Below are 21365 nucleotides of genomic sequence, written 5' to 3'. Positions count from 1 at the left end.
ACTGGAAGAAGTTGAGCCCATGTTGGTTTTTCCAGGACCCTGAACCTTTGGTCTGAAGATGTTTTGTGAGCCCAGTCCCAGCGCTGGCCAGCCGAGCGCCTCCGGCCACGGGGTGGCAATGTCTCGCTTCTCATCAGTGCCTTCCCGCACACCAGCTTAACAAGGGACTCCACAAACTTGGAAAAGCATCTCACTTTCTCCATTATCCTTCTTGTCCAGCTAAAGTCTCTTAAACTAAAAAACAACCCTAACACCTTACTCAAATAAACCCTCTAAAAAGGGATAAGTGAAAACTCTTCAAGACCCTGCACCAAGGCAAGCAGAACAGAGCTTTCCCCAGTCAGCATCTATTGCAAAGGAAATACATGCTAAGAAAACAAAAGAGCATTTGTAGGGAGTAAAAAGAATTGAAGATAATCATTCTAAGCTACTTTGAAATGCCTTTAACTCGCTTATCCACAAAAATTTAGAGAAAGTTGTCTGTTCTGAGGTACTATGTAGATTTATTTTCTAACAGGAAAGCTGCTGTGTGACTGTGGTCAAGAAGAAATCTACTGAATGAGGTTGGATGCAGGCACATGCTCAAAACTCACGTTTTTTTAAGTATTTTTAAGTGATCAACTATTTTTTTGGCAAGAGAAATGCTCCATGAATTCTTTGTACAAGCCTGGTGATACAGTTCTCTAGGCAGTGATATTCATAATACTTTAACCTGAGGAACCAAGAACTTTTTCTGAAGCTGTACCAAAGATATTAAAAGTTAGTGGCTGTCTTTGCAGTTATAAATTGCCTGGTTGGTGGTGTGCTCTGCTGAATGCTCAGGAAAAGTTCCTCTAAATATTTTGCTCCTAAAGCTTTGCTGCCTTCATTTGGCCATTTCAGATAATAAAGATAAGAAAAATGTTTAAATTCATTAATGTGTATCTCGCTCTGGAATTTTAATCACTGGGTGGCAGGTTAAGTTGCCTTTGCACTGACATACTAAATGGAGTATATCTTTCCATGAAAAGGCAAATTAAACACAATTACTCTGACTTAAAATATTATGAAACTTGTATGCCATTTAGATGCTGAATTACTCTAGAGAATTATGTGCTGGGAAACTCTCAAGAATTGTCAGCAGGTGTTTTTCCTGATGTAGCAGATGTACAAAATCTGTTCAAAGTAGCCTTCCTTTGCCAAGTCAACAGAAGGGAATTTCACCATTGCATGGAAAAGATCTAATTTTTTGGAAGTTGAAATGAACATAGTAAATGGAGCATTTTTGCTTTTCTGAAAATAACACTGGTTCTTTCTGAGTCATTCCTGGAGTATATTTAATGCTCTGGGCTGGTATTAGATCCTGTTTTCTATCAGTCAGGTTATACACTGAGGGAGAGAGAAACTTCTCGGCATCCATTATCCTCCTGTTTGTATTTTGCTTAAGATGAAGACACGTTTTTGTGTGCCTGCCTTTGCTAATATATACCATGGGTGTATGTTTGTGATGCAACCCAGCTGTTTGTTTCTCTCCCTCAAGAAGTTTTCACCCGGTGCCTGTATAACAGTGTGCTTTTTACAGTATCAAAAAGCAAGAGAGCAAGAGCATGTGGATATTGGGAGGTGCAAGTGAAGACCTAAGAAATTACTGAAGCTGAATGTGACCCCTAATGCTGGCTCCTTTTCTGGAGTTCTTTTACACTTTGACCTTTGGTCATGAATGGGTGGGGGAGAGTATTTTTAGGAGAATTGGAGACTTAGGTCTAGTGATACACCAACCCCCTCAAGTTATTTTCTACGTTTTTCTCTAATTTCTCTTTAGCAATTCTTATCCACATAATAACATACAAAATCTCCCAAATCCAGATACACTGTTTTTCAGTGGAAATGCAGCAAAGCATCTGTATTTCCTAGAAACTGAAGTGTAAATGAATCACTTTTAGTCTACATTCCTTTAAAACATATCTTCAGCCTTGAACAACTTATTGTTTACTGAGGCAATTTCACTCCCAATTCACAGAATCAAGGAATTGGTAGGGTTGGAAGGGCACTCTGGAGATCATCCAGTCCAACCTCCTGCTAAGACAGGGTCACCCTAGAGCAGGTTACACAGGAACACATCTGGAGTTGGAATGTCTCCAGAGAGGGAGATTCCATGACCTCCCTGGGCAGCTGTTCCAGTGCTCTGCCATCCTCAGTGTGAAGAAGTTCTTCCTCATGTTTAGGAGGAACTTGTTTTGTATTTTATGTCCATTGTTCCTTGTCCTGTCACTGGGCACCACTGCAAAGAGTCTGGCACCATCCTTGTGACATCTGCTCTTGAGATATTTGTGTACATTGATCAGATCCCTTCTCAGTCTTCCCTTCTTAATTTAGACTTAAAATTCTGAGTATAAATGTAAAATGTGGTCAGGATTTGTCTTATGTTTTCAGAGCTGATATTCACGTAACCACAGAACGGGTGAGGTTGGACATGGGGCATCTGACCCAACCTCCCTGCATAAACAAACGAGAGCACATTACACAGGATAGTGTCCAGACAGTTCTCGAATATCTCCAGTGAGGAAGACTCCACATCTTCTCTGAGCAGCCTATTCCAGTCGTCTGTCACCTGCACACTAAGGGAGTTCTTCTTCATATTTAGGTGGACCTTCCTGTAAAATTAGTACTGACAATACAGAAACACCCAAACTGTAAAAACACAGGACAGTGAAATAAATGCATCCACACTATTGATGAAGCTATCCCCTAGAAACTATTTCTTCTTGACTTTTTAATTACTGGCATAAATCTGCAGCTATTTCCTTGGTAGAATAAAGTGATATGCACTGCAAATTCCTTTAAATTTTGAATCTTTGTCTCATATTGGTCCGGACTTACATTGTATGAAGGACATGGTTAAAATCATGCATTCTGGTACTGATGGATTGAACTCAAGAGAAAACATTTGTAAATTGCTTACTAAGTAATCTGAAAGCTGTTTTTCTTTTATGCTCTGCTGTAGGTCTATCAATTATACACTGTATAAAAGTTCTTTTTTCTGTTCTTCCTGCATACCAGAGATAACAGCAGTCTTACATACAAACATACAGCTGAGTAAATAAGTTGTTAAGCATGAAATAATTATAATTAGATTGTTTCTTTATTATCCAAGATATCTCATTTATTTTAACTTATTGAAAACTACAGGTTTCTTAAAAGCTTGAAATATTTGCAACTACAGGAAATTCAAGAAAATTGAGGTATGTGTCAAAAAGTATCTTAGCCTAAAAATCTGTCCTTTACTAATGAGTTTTAATTTATGTCTTTGATTCTGACATATTTTTTATTCTTTTACAGTGGAATTTTTGTGTAGAATCTCTTTGCTTTTACATAATTCCTTTTTCTGCCTTCCAGCTGATCAATTTGTATAAAGTTGCATCTGTGACTTTCTGGGTCATTAAAAAGATGACACACTTTCCTACTAAATCAGAGAAAACTTGTCCTTATTGCATCTTTTGCCAATTATGTTTGCTCTATTGCTTTCCTTTTTTAGACATTGTTTTTACTTTTATGTGTGCCAGGCTTTTCATCACTCTTGCTGGTTCCTGGGTGTCTGCCACATACCAGTTAACGCCGGAAAAAAATCAATCCTATTTCTAAGAATGAGTCTAGAGAAAAGTGTACTAATTGGCCAATGTTTATTTTAGACCGAGCAAAGTCTGGTTACCTGTTCACTATTAAGCTTTAGTGACCAGGATCACTGATTTGCCAGGAAAGCGGAGAGGTTTTTTAACAGTGTGCTTTCTCCTAACGAAAATTATTCCTGTCATAAGCTTTTAAAAACATTTTAGCTTGTGTGGGAAAGATGTTTTGAAGCACACTACCAAAATTCTGTGCCTACCCAGCAAACTTCATCTACTTGCATCTCGCCAGGGTGAGCAGGCTCTGCCATGTGCACTGTGCCCTGAAAAGGGTGAAACAAAGAAACCTACAAGACTTCCAAGAGAAAGTAAGAGAAAAGCTGTGAGAGGTATGAACAATCCTCTGCTCAAAATGAGGAAAAATGCCACAGGGGATACTTTTGGAGGTATTGCTTCATAATGTCCAGTCTCCCATACTCACAGCAGTTATATGAATTCAGAATTCTCTGCTGCTTTTTGTTAGACACATCCTTTCTAACTAGCAAGGGGTAAAATTTAAAAGCAGTGCACTGAGCACATTTCTCTATGGTTTTATTATTTGTTAATTCTTTGTTATTCTTCTGCAAATATCTGCAGTTTGCAAGCTGCTTTTTTAGTGCTCATCAACTTTACTTTAAAATCTATACCTGGATTACCCAAATGTATTTGTTGATCTTTTCTGAACTGTGTTCTATTTTTAAATTATTTTTTATAAACTAATACTGTTTTAAGTATGCTGGATATGGTTTATAGCAAGTTAAATCTAATATAAACTTTGAGCATTTAAAAATATTTATATTGCTGCCTTTGGACCTCTGTGTTCACAAGTTAAGGTTTTATTTTACTCAGTTGCTGAGACATGGAATTCTGATTTGGACAATAAGCCACATTCTCAGTTCACATAAATCAGCCAAGCTCCATTAAAATAAAGCCCTAGATCTGGGTCAAATTAAGAATTTGAGATTGGCTAAAGGTCTATATCTAGCACAACATTCCCTTGCCATGAGAGATGAATGCTGAGGTCCTGCAGAAGGGCTCAAGTTGAATGGAATCATGGAAACAGTGAATGTGGGCTGAGACTGAATCTTCCTCCCATCTGGGAGCAGCTCTGGTGTGTGTTTTCCCATGTGAGAGTCTGGAGAAGTGGGTTACGTGGGCAGGGATGAATGGGAGAGATTTTCTCATCGTTGTGTTTGCACTAAACCGTGAGGAGCACTTCTCCACAGGATGTAAAAGTTTTGGCATATTCCTACAGATCCTTCTTGTTTGTCCTTTCAGTGACCTTTCCGTCTCTTTTGCTGCTCTACAAACTATTAAAGGTTCTACTGGAAAGTGGGCTGCAGAGTGAGACACATTTTACAGGATTTGGTTTATAAGACCAGTTAGAGAGGTCTGATTTTGGAAGAAGATCACAAGCACATGCTCTAAAACCAGTCTCTCACTTCCCCTATAGTTCAAGACCTTACGGTATTTTTTCTCTTCTGAAAAAAATCCATTATCCATTATTGGCTGATTCATATTTCTGTAATTAGAGTCTTCTCCCATTCCACAGCTCCTAAGCCAAGATACTGACTGCTTTGTTTACACTTCCATGAAGCTAATATTTGGATGATTTTACTGGAATATGAGTTTGACAATTTCTGCTTGGATTCCTCCTTAATTTGTCATCTTGTGCAGAAAACTTCCACAGTTAGTCTATCAGTTAGACTGCATGAGAGACTATCAATGACAGGATGATTTAATTATCATTATGATATGATATTATGATATGATATTATGATTTAATTTTCAATACTGGGGAGTCAGGAAATTTTAAAATTTCCTTCAGTTTTCCTGAAATACAGGAAAATATAAGGGAAACTATGAATGATTTTTATTTATCAAAAGTTGTATCAAGGCCATATTTTCAGTCATTTTTTTGTAATTTCAGAAATTGAAACTTAAAGGTGAAGCACCTTAACATAAAGGTTTTGATTAGGCAAGCACATTTATTTTCAATATCACTCAGCTAATTTAAAATACTCTGGAAAGAGCTAACTAAATATGCATCTAGGCTTTAATTAAAGTATCAATGCATGTGGGATATTCTTCACTACAGTCCAAGTAATTTGGAAAATTCTAACATAGCAGAACCAGTCTCATGACACTTGTAGATCCTTTTTCTAGCATTATTTATTAATCTAATACAGTGTTACTACACTGCTTTTAATGACTTTATTTCTACTCTGCAAAAAAAAACAACTGTAATCTCTACAATAAAGTACGGAATCAGTTCTTTAAGAGAACTGAACTTTTAATTATCTTCATTGTGTCTTCAAAGGTGTTATTTTTTTTTTTGGTCACAGTATTGATTAGTTATGGCATAGCAACTAAAGATAAATTCATTAAACTCACTCCTGAGCTACCAGTAACACAGTTTAAGCAAAGAGAGTCAAACTGGTAACTGAAGATGTGCACGACAATAAGATTCAAGAATTCATTAGCTACATTCCCATAGGAAGTCCTTGCTAAAAATTACATGTATCAAAAAAAGTAATAAATGTACATGAAAAAGTATCAAAGGAATTATGAAAAAATGGAAGACTGCAGAATTAAAATTTTCAATAATAGACCTATTTTCCATTTCTTAGGTACCTTTATTACTTTACCACAGATCAGAAATTCTTCAAGTTTTTATTTTTTTTTTGCAAACATATAATTAATGTTAGGATTTTAGCCCATTCTTATTTTGCTTAAGGTGACTGAAGAATTTATTTTCATACAATACAAGGAGGATTGGGATACTGTGGACGATACATTAAACAGAGGTAATTACTTGTTATACTTCATGGAATAAAGTACCGAAGTTAAAATCTTTGAGTTCCCCAGATCCATAGGTTCAGTGAGCCAAGCATAAATATCTCAGATATGTTCACAATCTTGGCAAACATCTGAATTCAGGCATTAGAAAGAAGAATCTGTTAATTTTTACTTTTGTGTTTAGTTTCTGTGTCCTGTATTTACAGGGTATGGTGGAATACCAATGTCTGAGATAAACCACATCTTGAGGCACTACTTCTGAGTAAGTGGTGGAAAACAAAATGGGTTAAATTCATCCAACAGAACATCAGAAACCAACCTGAAGCTATTTTCTTCCTTTCAAATTCCAAGGCTACTAAGTTGTAGCTCTTTTCTGGGTGGAGTAAAGTATAATTTTTCATTTGGTCCATACTCTTCTGCACATTAAAACATGTTCATTCTTTAAATTCATCTTTCATGAATGAAAACAAACTAATAAAATCTCTGGAATAAAGCACCCTGCAAATAAATTTTCATTATTATAGAGGCTTAAATCATGACTTAGAACTACGTTTATGTATTTATAATTGAACTTATTAAAAAATCTTGTAACATTTCACACATCCTTTTCCAAAGAACATATAAATTTGGTTCAATCCCAAGAGCCTACTCTTGGATGGAATTCTTTATTATTATAGAGTCCAGCAGAAAAGCACAAAGTCTCTGCAGTTTAGATTTGACAACAATTTTGCAATTCTTGGATTGCCATTGTCTTTATACCTTGAGAAACCTGTGGCAGTCAAGGATCTCAGAAGTGGGATTTAATAAAACAAAGGCATAATATGTGCCACTGGCATAAAATTGGCAGTAGGAAGTACCAAGATGATGGCAAAGTGTCTTTGAGTTCACACGTCAGAGTTTCCCAGGATAAGTGCTTTAATGGGACAGTGGATGAAGGTGAAGTCATAAACAACAAACTTTGTAAAAACAGTGTCACTTCATAGATCCTCTTGTACAGGAATACATGATGTAAATATGGGATTTGCAAAGAATTTGAAAACAAGCAGCTGAGACTTCACACTATCAAAATGGAGAGGATTTCAAACATCAGCCTTCTTTTGAAGAGATCTGGATGTATATAATTTGCTTTTAATGGCAAATTGGAAAGAGATAAATGCAACACTGAAGGCAGAATCAGAATTCAAATCTCTTTGAGGAAGGAAACTTGTGCTAAGGGTCTGTGTTATGGAAAATAGATGTGGAATGGCAAAGAGCGGACTGGGTAACAGAGGTGGATGGGCGATTGTGATGGGTGACAAGTCAGACATTAATAAACATTTTGGCTGTAGTACAAAAATGGCAAGCTTCAAATCAGTAGAACTGTCAAGGACAACAAAGATAAATTTATTCTCTGTCCAGCAAGATCTTGGGACTGTATCCAGTTCAGGCACAACTCAAAGCAAGAAACATGTTGACAAATTAGAGTACAAAAAGGAACAATAAAACCGATAAGTTTAGAAAATATGAAGTTTGTGGAAGGAGCAATGTTTGTTTAGTCTAGAACAGACTGAGGGCAGATATAACAGGCTTGACAATGTAAAAGCCTTTTACAAACAGGATGGCTTCTCTCATCTGCAGGGGAAAGGAAAACAATTTATACTGTATATTTTCATAATAGAAGGAATACTTAATTAAAATACCAAGTTCTATCACATACAGAGGGTCTTGTTCATTGCACTTTAAAAAAACAAATTAGATAAATATTTTTTAAAAATATTTGGTGTCCTGGCTGTAGGTATTTCTGCCTCAGGGCACCAGGGTTGCACTAGATCCCATGGGATCCTTCCGATCCTTTGCATTTACATGCTTTCAGGATTTAATTTGACAAAATACAACAGCTTTAGCTGGAGGGATCAAAGGCCTTCCATCTGTAAATGCCCCAGACTGTAGTGGATAGAAGCCAAAGGAGATGGTGATTCAGACTCTTTCATGTCTAGTTGTCCAATCACTAACTAAAAAGGCATTTCACTTGGTGGTGCTCTGTAGGAATAAACCATGCTTACATCACTAGAGCAAGAGATAGGAGAAACCTGTTTTCTTTCAGATTTTTTAGGCTATAGCCATATCTTTGGCACTGTCAGTGTTAATGTGGTTGTGATCAGTGACAAAGCTGTAAATGTCATGGGATTTAATCAGGTTGAAGAGTTCAGGAGAGAATTTGAATGGTGGTTATACCAAAACACTGGATAGATGCTTAGTAAGGAATGATGTATCCTGCAGTGACTGAATGGGCTTTGGTAAACCCAAGCTAAACAATAAAAAAAATCTTTTTGGAAGATTTAACTTTTTCATTGTATTATTCTTGTGCTCAGACAAGCTTAGTGCTTGTGAATGAAAGTAGATATGACAGCAAAAGAGACAGGCATAATTTCTTCAGCTGTACAGGCACAGCACAAGCACAGCATGAAATACATGATGCTAAAAGGCTTTCTCAGTTTATGGGAGGATAGTTTAGTCTCCAGGCTGATGCAGAAACAATTACTGACCAAGGCTGATGATTCTGCTGTGGGTGCCTGTTCACTGGGAAATGAGATTGAGAGAGGAGTGTAGGTTAATGAACAGCTGTCACTAACATCTTGGACTATAAAGCCATAATTTAGAACAGAAATGTTACATCAACTGCATGTTACTGGTCTGTTCAGAAATTCATTTCCACTACTAAAACATTTTTATAGGCAGAATTGTTTTATATGCACATTTTTATTTCAGCTGAATGTAAGACTCCCTAATGGTAACTGAAAAATGAAGCTACTTTCAAAATTTTACAATATTTATCAAGAAGAATCAGATGTAATAGTGGGTGAAGCATGACACAATCTTTTCCAGTAATTTTTCTTGTTATTTGTTTCTTCTGGCTTATATCAGTTTTCTGTCCACTGCCCTCAGTGAAAATACTTTGAAGTACTATTGTGTGAGTTAGACAGATAAATGCAGATATACAGCACCTGACACCAAAGCTCCAGAACTCCAAACTCATGCTTATCAGCTACTTAAAGCCATCTGAAACCCATAGATACTTATAATTTTGGCCACTAGATTCTCTTGACTGATGTTCTTCCTGTGATATAACCTTAGTTTCTATATCATGAATAGCTCAAACCTCAAATCTAAGTCCTATCACAATCTGCTAACAAGATAATCCTTTGTTTATTTTGATTGACAGCCCAATCCAGAAAGCAGTTTCAAACTTTCTTAACAAAACAGTCTTTTAAAAAGAGGAACAGCAACAGGTTTCCCTCCCTAATCACCAGACACTGTTAATTTTGGGGAAAAGGTAATAGAAAATGGAGAAAGTTGTAACAGAATGTTCCAAACAGGTCAATAAGACTGTGAAATCACACAGGGCATCTCTGGCTCTGTGGTTTCCCACAAACTGATGGATACCATTACTGAACATGTTAGTATTAGTCTGAAGGTCCCAGATAATCAGATGTGGGCTTTGCAGCTCCAAAAGCAGGTCCTGCTTGGAATAAAAGTTTTCTTTTGGAAGTCCCACCTGTACAACAATGGGGTAATTTCCATATACCTACTTTTGCTGGGTCTCAGTTGTTGATGAAGTACAATGACCCCAGTGTTGGAAACTTCCATTACACATCCAATTGACTTTGTTGATTTTCCTATATTGGCCTTTCAGGTGTGGGCACTGTGGTTTGAAGTTGATGAAAACTCAGGCAAGCACCCTGAAGACTAAAAGACAACTGCTTTTTCAGTCAGTACAATATTTCTATAGTAACACTGCAAAAGCTACAAAGGTGCACACAACCATTCCATGGTATCAAATTAGTAATACCTGCAATAAATTATTTGTATCACTCCATAACTCCAAAAATCTAGATTAATGAGAGCCTTCTCATGGTTAATTGGCTGAGTTCATGCTACTGTGCTAATTTTGTCACCTGTGAGATTTGTTGTAACTAAGTTTGGTGTCCTATTTCAGGTATAAACCAAGAAATATACCCTAGAAAGAACACCATTTTTAGCCAGCCGGTTTATCACTTTCATTGCCAAGGATAATATTTTCAAAATTGGAAAACATGCAGGCTTTCTTCTCATACTTACTGAAAAAAATTTCCATTGCTACACAAACACAAACACACCAGTGAGCACAAATCCTCAGTGAGGTAATGGCAAAGCTGCAAGAACTGAGACTTGCTTATGTGAACAAAAAATGTTAAATTTATAGGCTGGGTGCTGACTGCTGTCTTCCACAGGTGCTAGACATAATTCAGAAATATAATTTTTTTTAATGACAGCATACATTTTTTATTTCTGTTTGCTGTTATTTATAGAATATTCCTATCACAAGACTTAGATCCTAATTACTATCTTCTGATTACTCTTGCTGAACTACTTTAATTTTAATGGATATTCATGTTTGTGCTTGAGACTAGTGGACTGAAAAAACAGCACAAAGGCTCTGGTTTTCAACCCTTGTTTGCCCCTATATGCCATAAGGAGAATGTGGTCCTGGTTCTGTTATTAAAAATAACCAGCCCATTACTATAAGCAGTATGGATTGGAAATTATTTTAAAATATTTTTTAAATTAAAAATTACTTTCCTTTTGGAGAAAAAGTAAAGTATATAAAATACTGGGATATTAAAATATTTTGTAAAATTTTCAATTTTAGAAATGTGCAGAATTTTTCCTTTTTCTATAGGACCAGTGACTTAGTCAGGAAAGAAGAGTTGTTTCATTTTAAATTGAAAATTCAATAATTCCAAATGCACCTCAAGGCAAAATGGCTATTACCATGCATATAAAAGATGACTTCAAGAATATTTTGTCTGTGGGTTTCATAAAAACAGATTTCTGAGGTAAATTTATCTCTTACTGATGGAAAATTTCTGTGGATTTATGAGCCATTTTGAGTCATGAAATTATACCAGTGCTGATTGTATTGGTCCATGGAAAATCTTAACCTATGTCATGAAGCCTATGGGAAAGTAAAACAAATCCCGTTTTTCTGTAGGAGAGAACTATGAAGCTGGTTGGGAGCATAACAGCTTGTGTAAACGAGTTTCTAACCTCTCACATAAACACCTTCTGGGATCTCTACCAGTATTAGCCAGACTGTAACAAAGCAGACACCACAGAGAACATATCCTCAAAGCCTGTAAAGAGAACCAAAAATTGCCCCCAGAAGGTCTGAGAAGAAATTCCTTCACACATATGTCTATATACTCTCATGTGTGTAGACAAAGTTATCTTTGTAGAATGAAGACCATAATCCTCTTCCCTAAAATGTCATAGTCTCATAGAAAAGGTGATAGAACTACTTAAAATTAGAAACAATAGCTAATGATAGATGTAGGCCATGATGGAAAGTCACACCACACTGAAGCTTCTAAAAGAGTAAAAACCACATAATTAAAAAAACAAACAAAAGCCCAAAGCCAAATAAACCCCAAAACACAAATCCCACCCCCTCTGAAAAAAAAAACAAAACAAAAAAACAACCAAAAAAAACAAAATAAAAAAACCCAAAATGACCATCATAAGTACCATAGCATGGAACATAGCACTATTTCACAGAAATTTTCTGGCCACAGAAATTCAGAGTTTTGTTCTGTCTTTCCCTTCAACAGTGGATATCTTTGACCCAAGCTATGCACAAATATATTTTTCAGGAGCTCTTTGGGAAGGAAGCCAAAGACTCTTTCCTTGTGAACTTACACAGTGATGTTCTAAAAATGCTTCCTGTGAACAAAGCTGTTACCCTATGACTCTTTGGGAAATGAACTATCCTACATTGTAAGAGTGTGGGGTGTACTGCCATGTAACCGTGTCTGACTGGTTTTCTTTCTGCAGAAAACAAGATACATACTGACTTAGATATGTGGTGAATTAAAGGTAACACTCTCCTAAGCCCAGCTGAGCACTGCTTTATCAGACTCTAAGAAATGAAGAACATGTTGCCAGTGAGTTAAGGAAAATATAGTTAATTTTTTTTAAGATAATCTCTGCCTTCCTATGAAATCCATAGTGATATCACTGGAGTAAGAGATAATGAGACTAATATATAAAAAAAAATAGAAAGTATACTAAAAACCAGTTACTTGAGCTTATTTCAAACTATGTATACAATCAAAACATGGTAACAATTTATCTGTCTATAGCATGTCAGATAATTTCTAGGCCAAAACCAAAATGAAAGACTAGAATTCCTACTACAGCAAAATTTTCCGCTATGCTCCACTGTAGCATGGTAATTTCTTTGAATTATTATTGCATAGAATATTCTCCTATTTATGAGGGTTTCAAACTCATCATTGAAGAGGCCTGACACAATGCCAAATGGAAGCAATGTAAAAACTACAAACTCGAGTGAGTTCTTGAAAAAATAAGTCTTTTGTGAACAAAGTTGCTTCCTTATGGTATGGCTTGCCTTGAATAGAAGCATATTTCCACCATTAGAAGTTTTCATTAACTGTGACGGGCCCTAATGAAGCAGACAAGCTGTAGGCCCTATATTGACTTCTTCGCTATGTGGCAAAAGCATGGTTGCTAAATCTCACGTAATCTGCTGATAACCACTTCCTGAAGGACTTTTAGTAACATTCTTGAAAGAAACAATGAGAAAAGAAACAACAAATATTTAGAATTAAAATATGTATCAATGGATAGCACACCAAGGGTATTAAAGTTGGCAATAATAATGCAAATCTTGCTTGTGTTTTCTACAGGAGAGAGATCAGAGCAGTTCAAGGTCCTTAATTCCATACACATACACTGAAATAATTTTAGGTTCTTCCTTTCTGAAGTTATACTTTCTCCCATCCCACAATCTGATTGGTATCATCAGTTAGGTGCTGGTGCAGTGGAATGGAATTGATGACAGGATCCTTGCCCAGCTTGAATGAGTCTATGTAATCAATTTTTAGCTAACACGTATTTTTCTGCCTCTTTGCTAATCCTTGCTATGCAGGATATGTTCCTTTCTTAAGGGAAGGGATATTCTTTACATTTTAAAAAACACAACCCTTTGAATGCAAATAAAATGACTAATGCTTCTTAAGCTCCCAGTGGTTCCATGCAGTAACTTAAATGAGAGGCTGTTAGTTCATCTGTGACTGAAAACCAAAACCAGACAGATCAGCTTGTTAGAGTTCTCACAACACATAGCTATGAGTTATGATCCTGGTGGGGAACATATTTCTTTTTCAGTTGCCTTCTTTTAAGCTTCTCTTTCAGTTTTTTCATTATTTTGGGATTTTAGAAAATGGTTGCATCTAATCTCTTTCTAAAAAGTCTTATTGAGAAAAATGGAAGGAGCAGATGCTATTTTCAAATGTGAAAATTTAGCTAAAAAGATGAAACACAAGTTTTCTAGTGACAATTCATAAACCCCACACAGTCTTCTACTCTGTGCTGTCTTAGGGAAGCCAAATTTGAAAAACACAACAGGAAAAAGATATATTGGTTTCCTTCTAAAAGCATATTCTTCCAGGTTTTGCATGAATCTAGGTTAAATTAATTAATGTAAGATGCCTGCTGGTCACTGTTTTCTGTGTGTACATGAAATGCCTAGTGAAACAAACTCATCAAAAGAATTTGGCACAAAGGTACCAACAATGTGGATGGTCATAGGCTTTATTAGAGAACAGGCAGCTTGATATCCAGCTTGGTCAGGACAGGATAACTGTATGCAAGCCAAGAGGCAAAGCTTTACATGCATAAGGAAATTTTAACAGGAAAATGACATGTATTGCATTTCAATTCATAAATGCACTGGTTTTTGTTGCAAAGAGCTTCTGCTCTGAGAGTTCTGGCAGCAGAAGTGTGCTTTGAGTTCCTCTCCTCTTAATGCCGGAATCAGTGGGAACACCTGCACTGCTGAGAGAGAGTGGATTTGCTGGATTGTCCAGCATGCTTTAGGAATGCTCCAAACCCCCCTCCAATTTCTTTGAATCTGATAAGCAGTGTGGATGCCCAGTGTCTGACAGAAACTTCTGAAAATGTTTGTCAGGACCTGTCACAGCAATGTCCTTGCACTGTACATTTCTCCACTGTAACTGCTGTGGTGACTGCCCTGCCTCAACCTCCAGCTGTTAGGCATTGCCAGACCTGCTTTGCCTTTGCTGGGACTACTGAGACTACAAAATAACTTCACACTACAGAGCTCTGGAGCTCATTAACTGAATCAAACTTCATCGGCAGTATTATAAAATCTGGGTCTTGGATCTAGTATCAACTAGTTGATCTAGTATCAACTTCACTAGTTTTATCAGGGATGTAGATGTCTATCTACAGGACAGAGATACAAACCGGCCACTAGATGAGCATAAGCTTTGACTCTGACCAGCTTTGCTTTTATTTGAAATTAAATAATGCAGTCTGCATAGTGTCAGTTTGGAGGGCTATTCAGTCTCCCCTGCTGTTACCTTTACTTTATATTGCTTATCTGATTCTCATCTAAACCAAGGGAAAGATGGCTGGTGTCTTCTGTGAAAGATGAACTAAACCCTTTTCAAGTTCTCAAATGAAACAAGACACAATGCATGTGATTCCTCTCCCCCAGCTTCAAGGTCTAAATTCAACTGTCCCAGTGTAGATTGTGATTTTTAGCATATATTATTTTAATATATTCAAGAAGATTGCAAGGCTGCCAGGAAAAATGGGGTATATAAGAGAGCTATGCCCTTCTGCAGTGCCAGTGCCCTTTTGCAGGCCAGATAGAATGCAGCTCAGATGGCAATATGGGTGCAACTGGATTGAACCATAAGTAGTTGTGAAGGACATGTCTACATGCAACCCAAGTATCCAGGCTAATCTTAATGTTAATGGAGTTAATATATCAGTAAAATACACAGAATTAGTTCTCTTAATCTGAAAGCAGACACCCACATTTGATGAAATTAATTGCACATTGAATTCAATGGATGATATTCATGAAGTGAGCTAAGTGTTTTACTTGTCTTGAACTAAACATTCTGCTGTGCTATAACTCAAAGTCCATAAGAATAAAAAAGGCAAAAAGCCTCTCGTGTTTGATAGCCAACACCGAGTCAAAGTTTTAATTTTTCTGCCACTGCCTCCAGGTTGACCCATAAGGATTTTCTCTCCTCAGAGAACTATAATGGCTTTTCAGATCATATAATTTTCCATATCTCCTGCAAATTGTGTAAAACTGTTTCATCGCAACCATAGACTTATGTATCTATGAGGGAGCTTTCAGACTGAGGAGACAGACTTTCTAATATGACATCTAAGTTCCCTATGCAGTTTTACCTTTTCACTAACTCAGTTTGATCTCTCTAGTTGTGTCTTGAAAGCTGTATTTGTATTCTGGAAGTTGTGTATTGTGGAAATTTTAGCCTGCCTGCATAGTAAAGAACCTACTTATCAGCCATTGATTTAAAGGTTTCTGAAATTGTGAGGCGCTTTCAACTCAGACACTGCACAAACTTAGGTTATCATCTCTCCGGATTTTGTAGAGCAATGCAGTATCAGAGTGGGTAAAATCTGGATGGCAGCTGTGATCTCAAAGGACTGCAGGATGCTGCAGTGAAAGGGTGGTAGTGATTCAGAAGACAATAGTTTTCCCTCCAGGTTCCCAATTTGCTTCAGAGGCCCTGTACTGATGAGAAAGATAAACCTGACTCTTGGTGGCCTGTGGTCAATCTAAGATCTTATTGAACATTTCACAGGGGAAAAGACACTGACCTCAGTGTCCTTGACTGCTTATATAACACCAGTAAAACCAAGTCCAGAAGATTTTGGGACAAGTTTTGCATTCCTAACTCAGTGTTAGGTGCCAGGATTTCTCCTGGTGTGCTCTGGATCAAATGAGCCCTTCAAAGCAAAAGCTGCATTGGACTTGGCCCCAAGTTCAGCTCCCTTCTAGATCTGCTGTCAGCTGTGCATTGGGAAATTCACCCACAGCAGATGGACTTTTGTTCCACTTTGGTTTTGATGCTGTCAGGTGAGTGGGAGTTATTTGAACTCCAAAGAGTGCATTTGAAATTAAAAAGTAACCAAAATCCCAAGTGATCCTGTCCATGAGCAGATGTTTTTAGACCACAGCCATCAAAAAGCCTGCACAAGAAAACAATAACTACAATAGAAAAACAGATTGTTGGCACTTTATGCACATCAAGAAAGAGAGTTACAAAAATGGGGAAAAAACATTTTGATGTTGCTAAATCATACTTATTTACTAAGTATTGATACCAGATGACTTCCCATTTCTTGATAAAAACATTTCAACATGATACATGGTTTCATCTAAAAGGTTTTTTTTAAACATTATAAGATGGAGAACACTTAATGGGAGAAAAACAACAGGAAGAGCAGGTTGGTTTATATAAGAACTAGCAAAATGTTGAGCATATATAGGGACAGCAATCATCACAAGTCACTGGATTAGCTATACCCCGTGGATACAACAGACAGACTTGACTGCATTCCCAATCTAAATACAGGTTGGAAGGAGAATGTACTGAGAGCAGCTCTGGGGGAAAAGATTTGGGAGTGCTCATAGATGAAAATGGACCTCTATAACTTGATAAATTATGTGAATCAAGTTATCACATCCAAATCAGACATCTGGTCTAATAGTCATCTCTTCAGATGTGGGGGGGTGAATGAGGCAAGGATGAATGGAAGAAATGAGGAGAGAGATTCTTCAAGAAGCCGGATGAGAGACAAAGGTAATATTAAACAAAATAGTTCTGATGACACAACCTCTCAAGAACTTCAGGAAGTTGCAACTGACAGGTTAGATGGAGACCCAGGAGAAGGTCCTCTCACCCTCTGGGTGAGAATAGCACACACAGTGTCTTTTCCTTGCTTTCAGGATGAGTCTCCAATCCTTATACTGCTATATAAAATGTGACTAAAACTTCATCTCCTTCAGCTCTTCTGAAGAGAAGATTTAGGCCAATGTACAGTCAGGGATTATACCCAGACACCTCAGTGCAGGAGCTGTTTCAGTCCTGGGTTTGTTTCACTGCAGTGACTCCTACCTGGCAGTGTCACACTTGGCCTGCTTCAGGGATTTTCTGCCACCTGGTTGTGAAGAATTCCATCCCCTCTCAGTTGCTCACAACTTTGTAGCATTGTGTAACACCAAACACCTCATCTATTTGGAAAACTGGAGCTCATCCTAATCCTACTAATGGTGCAGTGACTTCTTCCTTCTCTAAGGACAGCAGGAAGGGCTGGGGAGAGTGGAACTGGAACTTTGAGGCTCCTTGACCTGACTGAATAGCAGTCCAGTAGAGAAAAGCGCATTCCATTTGGGACATGAGTGGTTCACTGCTGCTGTTCCTGAATACCAAGAAACTAGCAGAACCGTAAAAGAACAGTGCTTGCAACTCAAACTACCAAAAATGATCAATGTTAAAAGATTTGTCTGTGGAAAAGCTTTATGAGACTTTGCACCAACAGAGAGGGAGTTTTTGAATCCCCGTTCTCCCTTGCAACAATGAACATCACATTACTTGTTCATTTTCAGATTTAATCTCAGCTGCAAATATTGATATATTCATCTTGTTCTCTTCCATATGTAGTCGCTGCTCTTTCCTAACAACTCTGAAATGCAGCTGCTCCATGACAAGTAAAGGATGAGGAAACAGGCATGCATGACTCCTTGAATAGTAAAATTTTCCAAAGACTGGGCCAGGAGCACACAGGAGTCCTGGGGATAGCAGTAAATATACGTTCCCTTGGGTTCTTTGGAGTAGAGAGAAGACAAGCATCTCCTTTTTTTCCCTCTCTTACGTGAAAAAATACACTTAAAACAAGTACATTTTTGAACACATTTCCAATTTCACTGTAGAAATATGATTCAGTAATTTCATTATGCAAATTATACTAATTTAGAGTGCTTATTATTTATTCTTTTTACCCAGTCATTACCAAAAAAAGCCATGATGGTTTTAACTTATTTGGATAAAGCACACTGATAAAAAAATTTGGTGAGAATACTCATTAAACCCATTACTTTTTTTTCAGCATGAAACATTGTGGGAGATTTCCTACACAAGGCAGCTCTTGGCCCCAAATGGAAGAGGAGTATGAAGCAGAAGTGAAAGAGGTACAGCTCCCATCTGTCTCTCAGTAGGGCTTTGATAAGGACACAAAGAACTTCAACAGGCCTCTGTGTGGAGGGGGTTGCAAGCAGAAAGCCTTGTGAGCACTGGTGAGTTTTCACAGATAGTCATCCATGGAGAGAAACCAGAGAAGAGGGATTAATGAGCTGGAATAACATGATCTTGAGGAGTACTACAGTTTGTGCTCCAATGTTTCTTCACACTGCACACATCTGTCACAAACAGGCTCATGAAATCATTTGCTGTTTGCTTTATCTGCAGAAACATTCTTTGTGTGCTGACATCACACGAAACGTGCCAGGGTAAGCAAATGCAACCCTGTGGCAAACAGCTCAGACCAACAGTAACACCTGTCTTCTTAACTTGCCAATTATTTTACAGGGCTGAGCTATTAAAAATGCCAATAGCTTGGGTGAGTAGGTGTAACAACCACCTCTGCAATCTGCCCTTTTGCTCAAAGCTGTTCTGAGTCACATGGTCAGGCTGAGAGCTCCAGTTTAAAACAGTAACAGCAGGCTGTGAGAAAACTGCAGCACCATCTACCATGGGAAGTGTCACTTTCTTTACTTGGACCTGTTTCTTTCCAAGGACCTGTTTTAAGTCACCAAAAATGAGAGGACACTGGCCCTTTGGACTGACCTTATCTTCTCCACACTTGACCCCATGTTCTCCTCTTTATGGCTTCCCTCATCCTACCAACCTCCCTACTCAGGCTTTTGAGTTCTGCTAGCTCCTCCCTTCTGCCATCATTCCATCTTCACAGGGAAAACTGAAGCTGCTTTGTAATTTTCCTCATTGTGCTCATGTTGCTTTTTCTTTAATTCCTCAGAAGTAGCTCTACTTACCTTTAAGTTTTAGGCCTCTTAACCCAAAATTTCCAACTATTATAATTTTATGGCATATCTTGAAATTTGTGGTATTTTTCTTCAAATATTAGCTACTGCAGTAATTTGAGACTTTCCATTCCATAATAAAACAATTTTCCAGTTCCCATTTCACAGATGGAAGCCCAAAAACACAACTCCCAGGCTTATAAAAAGACTATAAACACACACCCCCCAAATATAGGTTATTAATTTTTAAATTCATAACTAGGAAAAAGTTCAGGAGTTTGAAAACTCGAGATTGGCAAGACCTCTAAACCCAGCTTTTTTTAGCAACCTTCCTTTGGACTGATTGCTTAATTAGAAAAAAATTATAAGAAAAGCATCATACAGTCTAGGCAAGCACCATTTTTATGGTAAATCCCCTAACCCTTTCCAAATTAAATTGAACAATTTGTCCTTTCATGAATCAAAGAGAAGAAAGGTTTTTTCATAAATTAAAACTTTTAACTTTGATTTCTAGAATTAATTCTATATTTGTTTCTCTAATTAATTCTAAACTTATGTCTCAGTCCTCCAATCCCCATTCTTCTTGGCACCCACCCTGCAGACCCTCTCACAGAAAGATTGGCTGATATCCAGTGACATCCACACTATCCTTCCACAAAGCCAAGCCACCATAAAAAGATTCATAAAATCTGCAGGCCCATGAACCTTGTTACTCTGCCAACAAGGAAAAAATCAGTCACATAAAATGGGATGGTATCAAGAAAAAAAAACATTAGGGAAGAGATGGAAAACAGAAGAAGTTTGATTTTGGGATGTTTTAGAAAATACATAGTTATATACTGAATATAGTGTGATACCAATAGTACAAAGTTAGCAAGTTGGGTTAATACATGGAATCTGCATTTCTAAAAGAGTAACTCATTTACAAGAAGTCTGTTCTTATTCTTGCTGAATAGAATTTAATATAATACAGTTAGTATAGCTCTATTGACAGCATATCCTCCTCTTGGCAAGATTCTCTAATCTTGCCAACTCTTCCAGGAGATAATACATGCCATCTGGAGGAAATGTTTCTCTATCCCCCACCCTCCCATCTGTTATATATTTCTCTTTGATCCCCCCACCCTCAGCACTTTATCCTCTGATCATCCCTAGACCTCAGACTCTAGCTGTACAACCATTTTCACTTTCAGTCTCACTGTATTTCTCTTTGGGTCTTGCCTTGTGGTTTTACCACACTACTGAAACTCCTAGTCTGCAATAGTCTTAGCAGAATCCTCCTTCATCTCTAATTCATTCTTTCTTTCTTTCTTTCTTTCTTTCTTTCTTTCTTTCTTTCTTTCTTTCTTTCTTTCTTTCTTTCTTTCTTTCTTTCTTTCTTTCTTTCTTTCTTTCTTTCTTTCTTTCTTTCTTTCTTTCTTTCTCTCTCTCTCTCTCTCTCTCTTTCTTTCTTTCTTTCTCTCTCTCTCTTTCTTTCTCTCTTTCTTTCTCTCTCTCTCTCTCTCTCTCTTTCTCTCTCTTTCTCTCTTTCTTTCTTTCTTTCTTTCTTTCTTTCTTTCTTTCTTTCTTTCTTTCTTTCTTTCTTTCTTTCTTTCTTTCTTTCTTTCTTTCTTTCTTTCTTTCTTTCTTTCTTTCTTTCTTTCTTTCTTTCTTTCTTTCTTTCTTTCTTTCTTTCTTTCTTTCTTTCTTTCTTTCTTTCTTTCTTTCTTTCTTTCTTTCTTTCTTCAAAATGTGAGTGGGCTTCCTGTGCTCATTTAAGGACTTATGCTATCCAATCATATACCCTTTAATCAGGCTGATTGTCTGCATTATGGTGACACAAGCAGAAACAAAGTAGGGAGTTCAATATCCTACCTATCCAAGGCAGGATCTGTTCTTTCTAGAGTAATTTCTGAACAATAACTATTTAAGCTTTCTTATTAACAAGGTCTTTAAAAATAGAGATTCCATGTATTGTCCACAAACTCAGTTCCAGTCCTTTGCTATCTCTATATTTA

This window comes from Cyanistes caeruleus, chromosome 5 (genome assembly GCF_971803275.1).
Source record: "Cyanistes caeruleus chromosome 5, bCyaCae1.hap1.1, whole genome shotgun sequence".
In the NCBI taxonomy this organism is placed as follows: domain Eukaryota; kingdom Metazoa; phylum Chordata; class Aves; order Passeriformes; family Paridae; genus Cyanistes; species Cyanistes caeruleus.
This window is presented reverse-complemented; position numbering follows the sequence as displayed.